Source organism: Juglans microcarpa x Juglans regia, chromosome 7D (genome assembly GCF_004785595.1).
Source record: "Juglans microcarpa x Juglans regia isolate MS1-56 chromosome 7D, Jm3101_v1.0, whole genome shotgun sequence".
Taxonomy (NCBI): domain Eukaryota; kingdom Viridiplantae; phylum Streptophyta; class Magnoliopsida; order Fagales; family Juglandaceae; genus Juglans; species Juglans microcarpa x Juglans regia.
Genome location: NC_054606.1, coordinates 8,964,699 through 8,977,758, shown reverse-complemented (window position 1 = coordinate 8,977,758; position 13,060 = coordinate 8,964,699). Strand labels below are relative to the sequence as shown.

The window sequence follows — 13,060 nt, the reverse complement described above, 5'->3', positions numbered from 1 at the left end:
GCTTTGAAAGCTGGAAAGCAGTAAAGATACATCAATCGCAGAACTAATGCACGCATTCTATTGCTCAATGGACATCTTCCAACATTATGTATTGAAATATACCCCTGCTCAAAATCCCGCAATGCCTTTTGGAATTTCATAGTGCAAAAGACCCACCATCAGCTAATTGCAGTAGCTAACTATATGTATTTTCAATTTCAGCCTTATGTACTAAGGAACTTATATCAATGAAGTTATTAATCGTTGGGAGGGAAAAAAAAAAAAAGTGTAACTACATGTACTCCTTGTTCTATTCTAATATTGCAAAAAAAAAAAAAAAAAAAAAAAAAAGATCGAAATATCATAATCAATCGCTAGCTTCCCATATAGGCCCTGCGTTTATCAGTTTAATAACTACCGTTGTTTCTCTGTTGTTTATGGAAATCTCGTCCATAATATATGAGGCTAAACTCCTAAGATCTCTAGTCGATTACATCCTTAGATTCCTCAACATCCTTGTGTCTAAATCACTAACATTTATCTCGAAAATAAAACCAAAATGAAATCAATATGATTTTGAAACGTTTTCGAACACTGATTCATTATTGTACCTGACCTTAATTAATTACATCTATATTAAAACTAAACCTGACAAGATTTGTGTGTTAAATATTTAATTAAGATGTCATGTTTACAAGTGTGTGAAATTTATTTAAGGAAATTCCACCTGAAATAGTTTTGGCAATAAATCTAAACGTGACACAATAATTTAATCATATTTAAAATTTAAGACTATCACCATTAAATCCCTGTGACTTTCATTTTATATAAGTTAAAATTTTGAGGTTGAGCTCTATCATAATCAAAGTCACCATAAGAAAATGAATGAATAATTGCCCTCGTCTAATGTATGCCCAACCACTTTAGGCCATGTTTGGCTATCTTAGAATTCTCAAAATTCTTCAACAATATATCTTAACCTAAAATTTCAACTTTTCATCTAATCATTAATTAAATAAAAAAAAAATACTTTTACAAATTTCAAAACAAAAAATAATTTTAAAAGATAGTAGTGCTACATGTACTTATAGTCTTACGCACAATATTATATGTTTGAGAAATTGTATTTACAGTTTTAAGATGCGTAAGGTAGCCACTCCCTTTTAAAATCGTGGATAAATTTGGGACACAAAAGAAAAAAAATATTTTTTTAATTGTGTACCCTATTTTTTAAATAGAATGCATGGAGTTTGCACACTTTGAGACTGTGTCTAGCATTACTGTATATGTAATAATGTATTGAGTATCCACCTAATTTTATCAGTGTTTTCTTTTTTAATTTGAATTTCATGTGTCAAAATCTTCACCATTTCAATAGCTGATACTTCAACACGGATGGTCATGTAAGTAAAATTGTAAGTATAGATATCATATATCCCTTTTCATCTTAAAAAAATTATAATCAAATAATTTTTTAACTTTATATATCCACGATTACAAACTCCAATACAATAATTATTTTAAAAAGATTTTTATTCAAAGTTCTTTATCTCATTTTCCAAAATCTAATCTCAAACAAATTTTCAAAGTTTTCAAATATTTCCAAATATTTTTATAGTATTTTCCAAAAACCTCGCTTATTTGGAAAAATCCTTACCTTATGAGTGGTTTGGATTCATAGATGAGTTGAAATAGGTTGAGATGTGTTGAGATGATTTGTGAATAGTAAAAAAAAAGTTAAATTATTTATTATATTTTGTGTGAGAATTTGATAAAGTTATTTTAGGATTTAAAAAAATTGAATTGTTTATTATATTTTGTGTTAAAATTTAAAAAAGTTGTAATGATTAGATGAGATGAGTTGAGATGAGTTTTGAATGCAAACAAAGTTAAATTCAAAAATCTTTACATACCCTAACAATTTTTAACCCTTTAAAATAAATTCCATCTAATCATTAGATCAATTTTCGTAATTTTAAAATACAAGCATTTTTAGAAAAAGACTATCAATCCAAACATACTTTTACAGATTCCACTGCATGTACGTTATTTCATAAGAAAATAACTTAAAAATATTCTTAAACTTTTCTTTTAAAAAAAAATTATTTATCATTCTTACATCACCCACTAATATTTAAAAAAAAATCATAAACATATAGGTGAAAATTGAATTTATTATTTCTATATTACACATTAATATATAATTTTTTATTTTTCATTTTTCATTTTTCATTTAGATAAAAAATAAAAATAATAAATAACATGTTGATGGCTGGAACAAGAGAGATAAATAGAATCTTTCCGCATGGATATGTCTTCTGAAAGTTGTAACCTCGGAAGCGTTCAATATTCCGTTGTCCCTACCTTATCTTTGTCCTGGGCCATTGTACTACCATCACGCTTATTTTTAAATCTGAAAATTTTTTCAGATTTAAATCTGAAAAATCAAAGCATTTCTGATGGATATATTATTGAACAATTTTAATTATTTATAATCTAAAAAGTCCATATGATTGATGAGGCTAGTTGGCAGGTGGATCGATGACACTCACCTAACCGACCACGACGAAGGTCCAAAACTTTAGTCAAAGTCTTTCGCACTCTGAAAAGGAAATTGATCTACGCGTAACATTTTTCGTAAATGTTAAATGAGATATTTTATAAAAGTAATAACTTTTTATAAAATTATTTTCATCTTATAATATTATTATAAAATATATTATAAAAATGTGTTATGTGTATCGTTATTGTTCGAAAAAAGTAATGTGTGTCAAGATTGATAAAAGAAGAAGAAGAAAAAAAAATAGTATATTTTATTTATTTTTAATCGATTATCATGTAAATATTCGTTAAATACATAAAAGTAACGCAAGTAGAAAAGTTAATTTTATTGTTTCTGAATTTTCTAAATTGAGTTCGTTTGGATAGTTAGATGAGATGGAATGATTTTAGATGAGTTGAATAAAATATTGTTATAATATTATTTTTTAATATTATTATTATTTTGAAATTTGAAAATGTTAAATTATTTATTATATTTTATGTGAGAATTTGAGAAAGTTATAATGATAAAATAAAATGAGATAGGATGGAGTGAGATGATTTCTATATCCATACGATAATTTTGGAATTGTGTCTTTTGTTCCAACTTTATTATACATCTAAAATAGATTTCACAATATTTAATAAGTCTTTAATATTGTTCAAATATTCACAGCAATAAAATAAAAATGAAAAAAATTAATATTTTAATATCAAATTGTATGAAAGTTTTAAAATATGAGTAGCTTTATCCCTTTCTTAAATAATAATTATGATATCTATTTTATATATCTATTTCTTTTTTTAATCTAGAATCCTCAAGAACTCAATAAAACCTTGATCTAAATGGAGGTTGAAAAATGCAAGTTTAAAAACTGAATGAATAAAAAAAATTCAATTCTAAGATAAAAGTATAAAATTACATCAAGATTTAGATGAAACCTACATTAAAAAAAAAAAAACAATTTGGTAGGGTTATTTAAAGTTAGTTAAATCATTTTATTTTAACTTTTTAGATAAGTCTTGATTTACCATGTTACCAAATCAGATTATATGTTGAGTTTGATTCCATACTTTATAAAATAGTTCTACTCGAAGATTTTTACACCACACATAATTCACGTAGTATAATTCTATTTTATATCCATTTAGTGAAATATAAATATTTGATCTATACACAAATTTTATATAGGAAATTTTACACGCCAAAGTAGCTCATGCCCAATGAATTTGTATAAATATGTAACCTATGTTTATATATATACTTTCTTTTAACCATTTGAAAATCATTTTTATATATGTTTTAGATAGAGTACATGTAACATTTGGTCAATTTTTAATTTTTGTAAAAAAAAATAAAAATAAAACTAAAGAGTCTGGTGTAGGGTTGCAAATGAACATAATAGCTCGTGAACAACTCGAGCTCGAATTGTATATACTCAATTTGAATTTTGTTCATTTAATAAATGAGATGTTCGTAAAGACTTATATATGTTTGAATATTAAACGAGCGAAATTCTTATAAACTAGACTCGACTCGATTTAGACTCATGAACAAAACTCGTATAAACTCGACTTGACTCGTTTGGACTCATTTTAAAGCTCGCAATATGTTATATATATATGTGTGTTATATATATATGTTAGTTATATTTTATATACTTAATTATATATTATTAATTTATTTATAATTTACCATATTTAATATATATATATATATATATATATATATATGTTATGTTCCCAAAGTGTGTATAGGATAATTTGTATAATAATATATCATACAAGTATAACTATTAATTTATTATATTATCTATATGTATTAAATAGTTTAGTTTATTACATTTATCTTGTGTATTATTTTTTTAATTTATAACTATAAGTTTTTTTTATAAAAAAGTTATACCATAAGAATTCTGAATTAAAATTATTTAGTTGAATAGTTAAATAATTTGAGTTTTTTTTTTATAAAAATTAAAAAAAAAATAGTAATCAAAAGATAAGATTAAGAAATTTTAAAATAAAAAATCGAGTTTGAGCTCCAGTTACTAGAGCTCGAGTCGTTTCTTTATTTTTGGCCGAGCTTAAGTTAAATTCGAACAATTATAATAGAGTAAAATTCGAACAATCTTAATAGTTAACGAACCAGTTCAAATAAGAATATCCGAATTTTATTTAAGTTTAAACCGAGTTCGACCCAACAAACATGTTAATCGAGCATTCAAATTCAACTCAGACTCGAATCGTTTCAGGTGCATTTAAAAAGCTATTTTTCTTTTCCTCTTTGTCATTAAAAAGGCATTTCAAAAGAATATAAAACTTGTAATTTTTCCTTTTATCATGATCGAAATATAGCTACGGAATCAATTCCTAGATCTATAGAAAAAAAATATTACTTTCAGATTTATAGCATTATTTATGCTTTGTTCATATATTTAATTTTGGTTCTTTCTTCGTGCTATTCATACTTTATGCTTTTTCTGAATCCCATCGACAATATAATACCGTGGTAAAGAAAGAAAAGGACAAAGATGATGATGGACAACGTACGAGACCGACTACGAAGACTTAAAAGCTCTGCAAGCAAATAATTGCAAAACCACCCGAAACTTGCAGGTTAAGATTTCGTTGGGATTTATAATTTATTTTAATTTATTATTATAACCTTTTTAAATTTTAAAATAATAATAATAATATTTTATTAATTCAATTCAACCAATTCGATAAGTCTGCCTTCTGTTATCTTCCTATAAAACCGGTACTGCGTGTTTAAACACTGCGCTCTTCGACTCATCAAAACGTAGTGCAGATCCTTCTCTTTAGAATCAGAAAGTCCTAAATATTTCTTCCTTGTTTTTTTATAACCTTTCCGGTTAAGTTTAGTTAACTATGGCTGGCAAAGGCAATGGTGCGGCAATTGGGATCGACTTGGGAACGTGCTATTCGTGTGCGGCAGTTTGGAAGCAAAACCGGGTGGAGATCATACCCAATGAGCTTGGGAACCGAAAGACTCCATCTTATGTGGCTTTCAATGAGACCCACCAACACTGTTTTTGGTATGTTCTTGTTCTTTGATACTTTTACGAGTTCAGATTTTAGAGTCTTGCTTTCAAAATAGTGGTTAATTATTTCTCGTTCGCATATATAGATGCGTTCTGTTGAAGTTGGGTTCTTTTATGTTCATTTAAATATATTTTTTTTCTTTCTTTAAGATGATGTTAAAGAAAAATGTCCGAGTTGTGGATAGATCTTTGTTTGGCTTTAGAGAAATCTCTATCTTTGCATAAAAAAAGTTGACCTGTTTTTTTCTTTTGCTTTCTGATGGTTTCGATTTCTGAAGCTAAGGATGTTTAATGTAATGATTTGTTTGTATGTTGATGTTCTTGCATGTGGTATGAAGACGCTAAACGTTTGATTGGAAGGAAATTCGACGATGCCTCAGTGCAACATGACATGAAATTGTGGCCATTCAAGGTGGTTCCTGGCCCTGATGGGAGGCCACTTATTGTGGTTGAATACAAGTACGAGGAAAAGCGGTTTTTGCCTGAGGAAATCTCTTCAATGATTCTCATAAAGATGAAGGAGATTGCTGAGGCTTACTGTGGTTCGAAGATAAAAAATGCTGTTATCTCTGTCCCTGCTCGTTTCAATCATTCACAGCGTCAAGCAACAATGGATGCTGGTGTCATTGCAGGCCTGAATGTGATGCGAATAATCAACGAGCCAACTGCTGCTGCTATTGCATATGGGCTTGACAAGGACAATAATGCTGGTGAGAAGAATGTGCTCATCTTTGATCTTGGTGGTGGTACTTTGGATGTCTCACTTCTCGCCTTTGAAGGGGGTGTTTTTGAAGTGAAAGCTACGGATGGTGATACCCACTTGGGAGGTGAGGATTTTGACCGTAGAATGGTGAACCATTTCCTTCAAGAGTTCAGAAAAAGGCATAAGCGGGAGATTGCTGGTGGAAGGGCTCTTAGGAAGTTGTGGACTGCTTGTGAAAAGGCCAAGAGGATCCTCTCGTCTAATACTCGAACTACAATTGAGATTGATTCTCTGTTTGATGGTATTGACTTCAACACAAGCATTACCCGAGCAAGGTTTGAGGAGCTTAACATGGATTTGTTCAGAAAGTGTAGGGAGCCCCTTAAGAAGTGTTTGAAGGATGCTAAGATCGATAAGAACAGTGTCCATGACGTGGTTTTAGTTGGAGGGTCTACTAGGATCCCCAAGATCCGGGAATTGTTGCAGGAATTCTTTGATGGGAAGGAGCTCTGCAAAAGGATTAACCCTGATGAGGCTGTTGCTTATGGTGCTGCTGTTCAGGCCGCAATTCTTAACCGTGAGGGTGGTAGGAAAGTGAAGGATATCTTGTGCCTAGATGTCACTCCTCTATCCCTTGGATTGGAGACTGCTGGAGAGGTCATGAGTGTGCTGATACCAAGAAACACCACCATTCCCGTCAAGAAGGAGGAGGAGTTCTCAACCAAGGAAGATAACCAAACTGGGGTGCTGATTCAGGTGTATGAGGGTGAATGTAGCAGCACTCATGACAACAACTTGCTGGGCAAGTTCGAACTCTCTGGTATTCCTGCTGCTCCTGGTGGAGTTTCAAAAGTCACTGTTTCCTTTGATGTCGATGCTGATGGTATCTTGAGCGCCTCTGCCAAGGACAAATCCACTGGACAGAAGACTGACATCACAATCACCGACAAGGGCAGGCTCTCCAAGAAAGAGATTGAGAAGTTAGTGCAGGAGGCTAAGAAGTATAGGGCTGAGGACGAGGAACATAAAATGAAAGTAGATACAAAGAATGAACTCGAGAACTATGCTTACAACATGATGAACGCATTCAAAGACGAAAAGATTGCAGCTAAGGTCCCTGCTGCAGACAAGAAGAAGATTGAAGAAGCAATTGAGCAGGCTATCCATTGGCTTGACCGAAACCAACTTGCTGAGGCAGAAGAATTTGAGTTCAAGAAGGGCGAGCTGATGAGCATCTGCGACCCTTTCATTGCCAACATTGATCAAGGTGCTGAAGGTGACATGAGTGGAACCACGCAAGAGGAGTCTGAGAAGTGCATTAATCAGCAAAAGGAGTGTAATATCAAGGTCGAGACAAAGAATGCACTGGTGAACTACGCTTACAATATGATGAACACTTTAAAAGATGAAAAGATTTCAGCTAAGGACCCTGCAGTTGACAAAAAGAGGATCAAAGATGTAATTGAGCAGACTATCCATTGGCTCGAAGGGAACCACAATGCCGAGGCAGATGAATATAAGGTCAGGATGAAGGAAATGAAGAACATCTGCGACCCAATCATTGCCAGGACTTATCAGGTTGCTAATGGTGACATTGGTGAAGCCTCGCAAAAGCATAAGGAACCCAATAATGAGACCAAAACCAAAATGCAGGAGGCTGAGAAGGATATGGATCAGGAAAAGGAGCATAAGATGAAGGAGACAGAGAAGAGGAAGAAGAAGGTTGAGAAGAAGAGCATGGCCGAAGATAAGGTGCTTGAGGTTGAGGCAAAAAATGCTTTGGAAAGTTGTGCTTACTACATGAGGTACAAAATCAGAGTTGTCAAGAATGCTTTGACAATTACCGAAGATGCAATTGAGCAGACTATCCTTTGGCTTGATAAGAACCAGAATGCCGAGGCAGGGGAGTTTGAGAATAAGATGAAGGAGCTGGAGGGCATCTGTCACCCGTTCATTGCCAAAATGAACTAAGAAGCTGGTGGTGATAAATATATATATATATATATATATATATATATATAGATTTCTTTGTACTGTAATCTGATCTTTGTTTGTGAGTAATTGAAAGCTGTAGAAGCTTGAAGGTTGAGGCTTTAGTTACTTTTCTTGCACTTATATTTGCACTTATATTTGCACTTATATATTAGCATTGTAACTCAGTTGTATATTGGGTGTTCTTGGGATGTTTAAACTATATGTTGTGCTGTGATGTTGGAAAAATGATAGAAATCAGATTTCAATTAGAAATATATAGCCAATTCCTCTAAAAATTGCTCCAAAAAAAAAAAAAAAAAAAACTTACCAAAATTAGTTTCACTTTCAAACACTCTGACTATAAAGCAAAAGGACCGTAATTGTTTTTTTAGAATCATAAGATTTTTTAAAATGGTTAAAAAAATTATTATTATTTTTTTAATTTATATACTTTCAAGTTTCAGCAGCCTTGGATTCTCATCGTCTCCCTGTTTTCCTTTTTTTTTTTTTTTTTCTTTTTTCCCAATCTTCCTTCAGTGAAGTAGTCATATATACTGTAAGATGGAGGGGCGCCCATGTGGGGCTGACCCCCTCCTTAAAACATAGTGTAATGCATAGCTTTACATGGCTTATAACGCATGGCTTAAAGCCATGCGTTACGGCAATTGAAGGCTGGCCTTTAAGGTCAGTCGTGTGGAGGAGGACTATTCAATTTTTTTTTTTGTAATAATTGGAAATACACAAAAAACTCCCTTTTTGGTTCTCTCTTGATAAGATATTTAGGCTGTAGATTTGTTAAGTGTTACTCTAGTTTTATACTACGTAGTACACTTCGCCACTAAGAGGAAAAGCTTGTGATTTGTCAATCTGGAAAAACTTGTGGAGCAATTTTATAAGCTGAGCTTGAGGTATTTTTTCCGCTGTGCTTTCTAACATTGGTATCAGAGCATTTTTTAAATTGCTTCCAGTTTATAGTTTTTTTTTTCTCGCGTATGCTTGAGATTTGTCCTTTTTTTTTATCCTTTGGGATTCAAAAAAAAAAAAAAAAAGGGGCAGCGCTGCAGTGCCAGCACCACCGCAAGGTGCTGTGCGCACCTGGAACAACGCGCACTAGGAGGTGCAGCGTAGCAGTGGTGCTGCGCGCACCACCGCAAGGTGCTGCGCTCACCAAAGCAGTGGTGCTGCGCGCACTGCTGCAGTGCCAGCACCATTGCATTGGTGCTGAGGAACCTCCGTAACCAAACAGCTTTTTGAACTGCTGCAGAACAAGCTATATATTCTGCCTCCATAGTGGATAAAGCTATACAGGGTTGTTTCTTACTGCTCCATGTAATGGCGCCTTTATTGAGCAGAAAGACATATCCAGTGGTTGATTTGCGCTCATCTAGGTCACTGCCCCAATCGGCATCACTGTAACCTCTTAGATGCAAATCTGAACCCTGATAGCACAACACATAGTCTGCAGTTCCCTTGAGATATCACATAATCATTTTGACCGCTTTCCAGTGAGCCAGTCCGGGGTTCGATTGAAATCTACTCACTAAGCCAACTACATAGCATATGTCAGGCCGAGTACACATCATTGCGTACATCAGACTACCCACAGCATTAGCATAAGGGACACGAGTCATCTTTTCCTTTTTTTTTGTGTCTTAGGACACAACACTTTAGACAAGTTCTCGCTTCTTGCAACAAGGGTGTCAATGGGTTTACATTCATTCATTAGGAAGCGCTCGAGGACTTTCTTTATGTAAGTCTGTTGTGACAAACACAAAAGTCTCTTTGAGCAATCTCTATAGATTTTAACTCCCAGAATGTATTCTGCCTCACCTATATCCTTCATCTCAAAATTGAAAGATAACCACTCTTTTGTGGCGACTATCATCCCTTTATCATTTCCAGCTAGTAGTATGACATCAACATACAATGACAACATAATAAAACTCTTCTTGGACCTTTTGACATAGACACAATGGTCCTCTGTGATCATTGTAAACCCATTCGAGAGAATGACTCGATGAAATCTGAGGTACCATTGTCTAGATGATTGCTTTAGGCCATATATAGATCGTTTGAGCTTGCACACTTTGCACTCTTGACCTTTGACCACAAAACCCCTTGGTTGATCCATATAGATCTCCTCATCTAGTTTTCCATTGAGAAATGTTGTCTTAATGTCTATTTGGTAGAGTTCCAAATCCATATTTGCTACTATAGCTGGAATCAGGCGAATTGAGGCAAACCTCACCACTGGTGAAAAAGTTTTCTCATAGTCTATACCCTCATGTTGGGTATATCCTTTCGCCACTAAACGAGCTTTGTATTTATCTATTGATCCATCCGACTTACATTTGACCTTAAGAACCCATTTGTTCCCAATAGTCTTACGCCCTGTCGGTAGATCAACCAGATCCTAGACCTAGTTTGTCTTCATAGACTCAATCTCATCATTAAGAGCTTTCATCCACTCATCTTTAGTAGAATATGAGAGAGCTTCATGAATCGTCCTAGGCTCATCATCATCATGCGGAACTACCATAAAAGCTTCCCCTTCAATCTCAAAACGACGACGGGGAATCCTTTCACGTGTACTTCTACGCGGCTGAGGTTGTTGTGATTGATTGACAAGTGATGTGCTCCCACTAAGATTCAAATCCTTTTTATAATTTGTAGGAGCTTGAAAAATTTCTTCCTCATTCTCAACTAAATTCCTTGGAGCACTTTCCGCTTGTTCCACAATCTCATAAAGTTCTAAACTCCTATCAACCTCACCTCTACTTAGAAATTCATCTTCAATGAAATCCACATCTCATGACTCAATCTCAGTCACACACCCATCAGATTGTTCACCTATTAACACATACCCTTTAGAGTGTTCTGAGTGCCTTGTAAAGATACATTTCTTCCCTCTAGGGCCTAACTTCTCATACTTATGAGAAAGATCGTGAACAAAACCTTTTGAACCCCATGGCCGCAAGTTACTCAAATTGAGTTTCTCGCCGGTCTATAGTTCATATGGGGTAGAAGTTACTGATTTGGAAGGAACTCGGTTAAGAATGTAGGCAGCAGTCAAAAGTGCATCCCCCCAAAAAGAAATTGGTAGGTTTGCTTGCGCTATCATTGACCTGACCATCTCAAGCAGTGTTCGATTTCTCCTTTCCGCCACGCCATTTTGCTGCAGCATACTTGGCATTGCCAACTGTCTTTTGATTCCTTTTTCATCACAGAGCCTTTTAAATTGCTCAGAGAGATATTCTCGTCCTCGGTCAGTTCTTAGAGTTTTTAAACTCTTGTCTAACTGATTCTCAACCATTCTTAAATATCGCCTAAAGCATTCCAATACTTCAGACTTGTGGGAGATTAAGTAGACATGACCGTAACGTGAAAAATCATCTATAAATGTGATGAAGTAGACACCTCCGTGTCCTGCCCTCACACTCATTGGACCACAGATGTCAGAGTGGACTAATTGCAGTGGAAAAGATGCCCTAGTGGCTTTTCCAAACGGTTTTCTCTTAGCTTTTCCCATTAGACAATATTCACATGTGGGTAAGATAACCTTAGCGAGATTGCCTATAAGGCATTCTCTAGCTAACCTAGTCATTCTATCTTACCCTATATGGCCAAGCCTAGCATGCCATTTATATGAATCCAAATTATTAGATGTAGAAAGAAAAACAATAGACTCATTTATATTTGAATAATCTAAATTCAATATCATAAAACCGTCTTATAGAAAAGCATTACCATAAAACACATGGCCCAAATAAAAGGAAACATAATTGTTTTCAAATACAATACGAAAACCAAGTCTTAATAGAGTGACTACAGAAAGTAAGTTTCGTCGGATCTCGGGAGCGTATAGCACATTGTGAAGGAAAAGAGTGCGGCCACCCCGCAAGTCCAGCTTGTAGGTACCAAGTCCCAGTACCTCCACGCTAGCTCCATTCCCCACCTTGATATCACGGCTCCCAGCTGGAATCCGACGATACTCCACAAATCTGACTCTATCTCGCACTATGTGTTCGGTTGCTCCTGAATCAACGGTCCACACAGGATAGGAGTGAACAACCATCACATGGCTAGTTATAAAAATAATGCGAGAATTCTAGGCGCTCAGCCTCCAATTCCAAGTGACGCGAGACATCATCAAAGTCTTTGATATTCTCGTTATGCGTCAGGTTCTGGCTCATATTCTCCCAAGAATTCGGCAGTGATCTAATCACTGCCTGGACTTGCTGTTCATCAGTCAGGTTGTTTCCTGCCGACTTAAGTTCGCGGATCATGGTTGACATAGCCCTAAGATGCTGCTTCATCGTGTGGTCAGAGCGCATCTTATAGGAGTCAAACCTCATGGTTAACCCACGCAACCTAGTGGTTGAAGTTCCACCAAACTTCAACTTCAAAGCCTCCCACATGCTTTGGGCAGTGTCATAGATCTCGAACTCACACATTAGATCATTGTGCATGCTGCTTAACATTATTATGCGCGCACACCGACTTTTCTTAGCCCATTGAGAATAGGCTAGTTGATCTATTTTGTGTTGTTCCGAGATCCTTTCCCCGGGCGCAGTAAGGGAGTGAGATAAGGCCTCCAAGACCTCTTGCTCATCTAAGACATATTGGATCTTGCGATGCCAAATGTCGTAGTTCTCCCCATCCAATTTCTCCCTTTTGTTCAAGAAGTTGTTTGGTTACGGAGGTTCCTCAAGCATTTAGACATTGGCACGGATACTTCAGATCCAGTGACGATATTCTGCGATAACATGGCATCTCTCGCATATGCTAAGGACTCAAAGTA

General features: G+C 34.8%; 1 pseudogene; it reads left to right on the top strand.

Moving 5' to 3' along the window:
- Nucleotides 1-5,248: 5,248 nt before the first annotated feature.
- Nucleotides 5,249-8,274, top strand: LOC121239268 (annotated as a pseudogene).
- The last annotated feature ends 4,786 nt before the right edge of the window (nucleotides 8,275-13,060 follow it).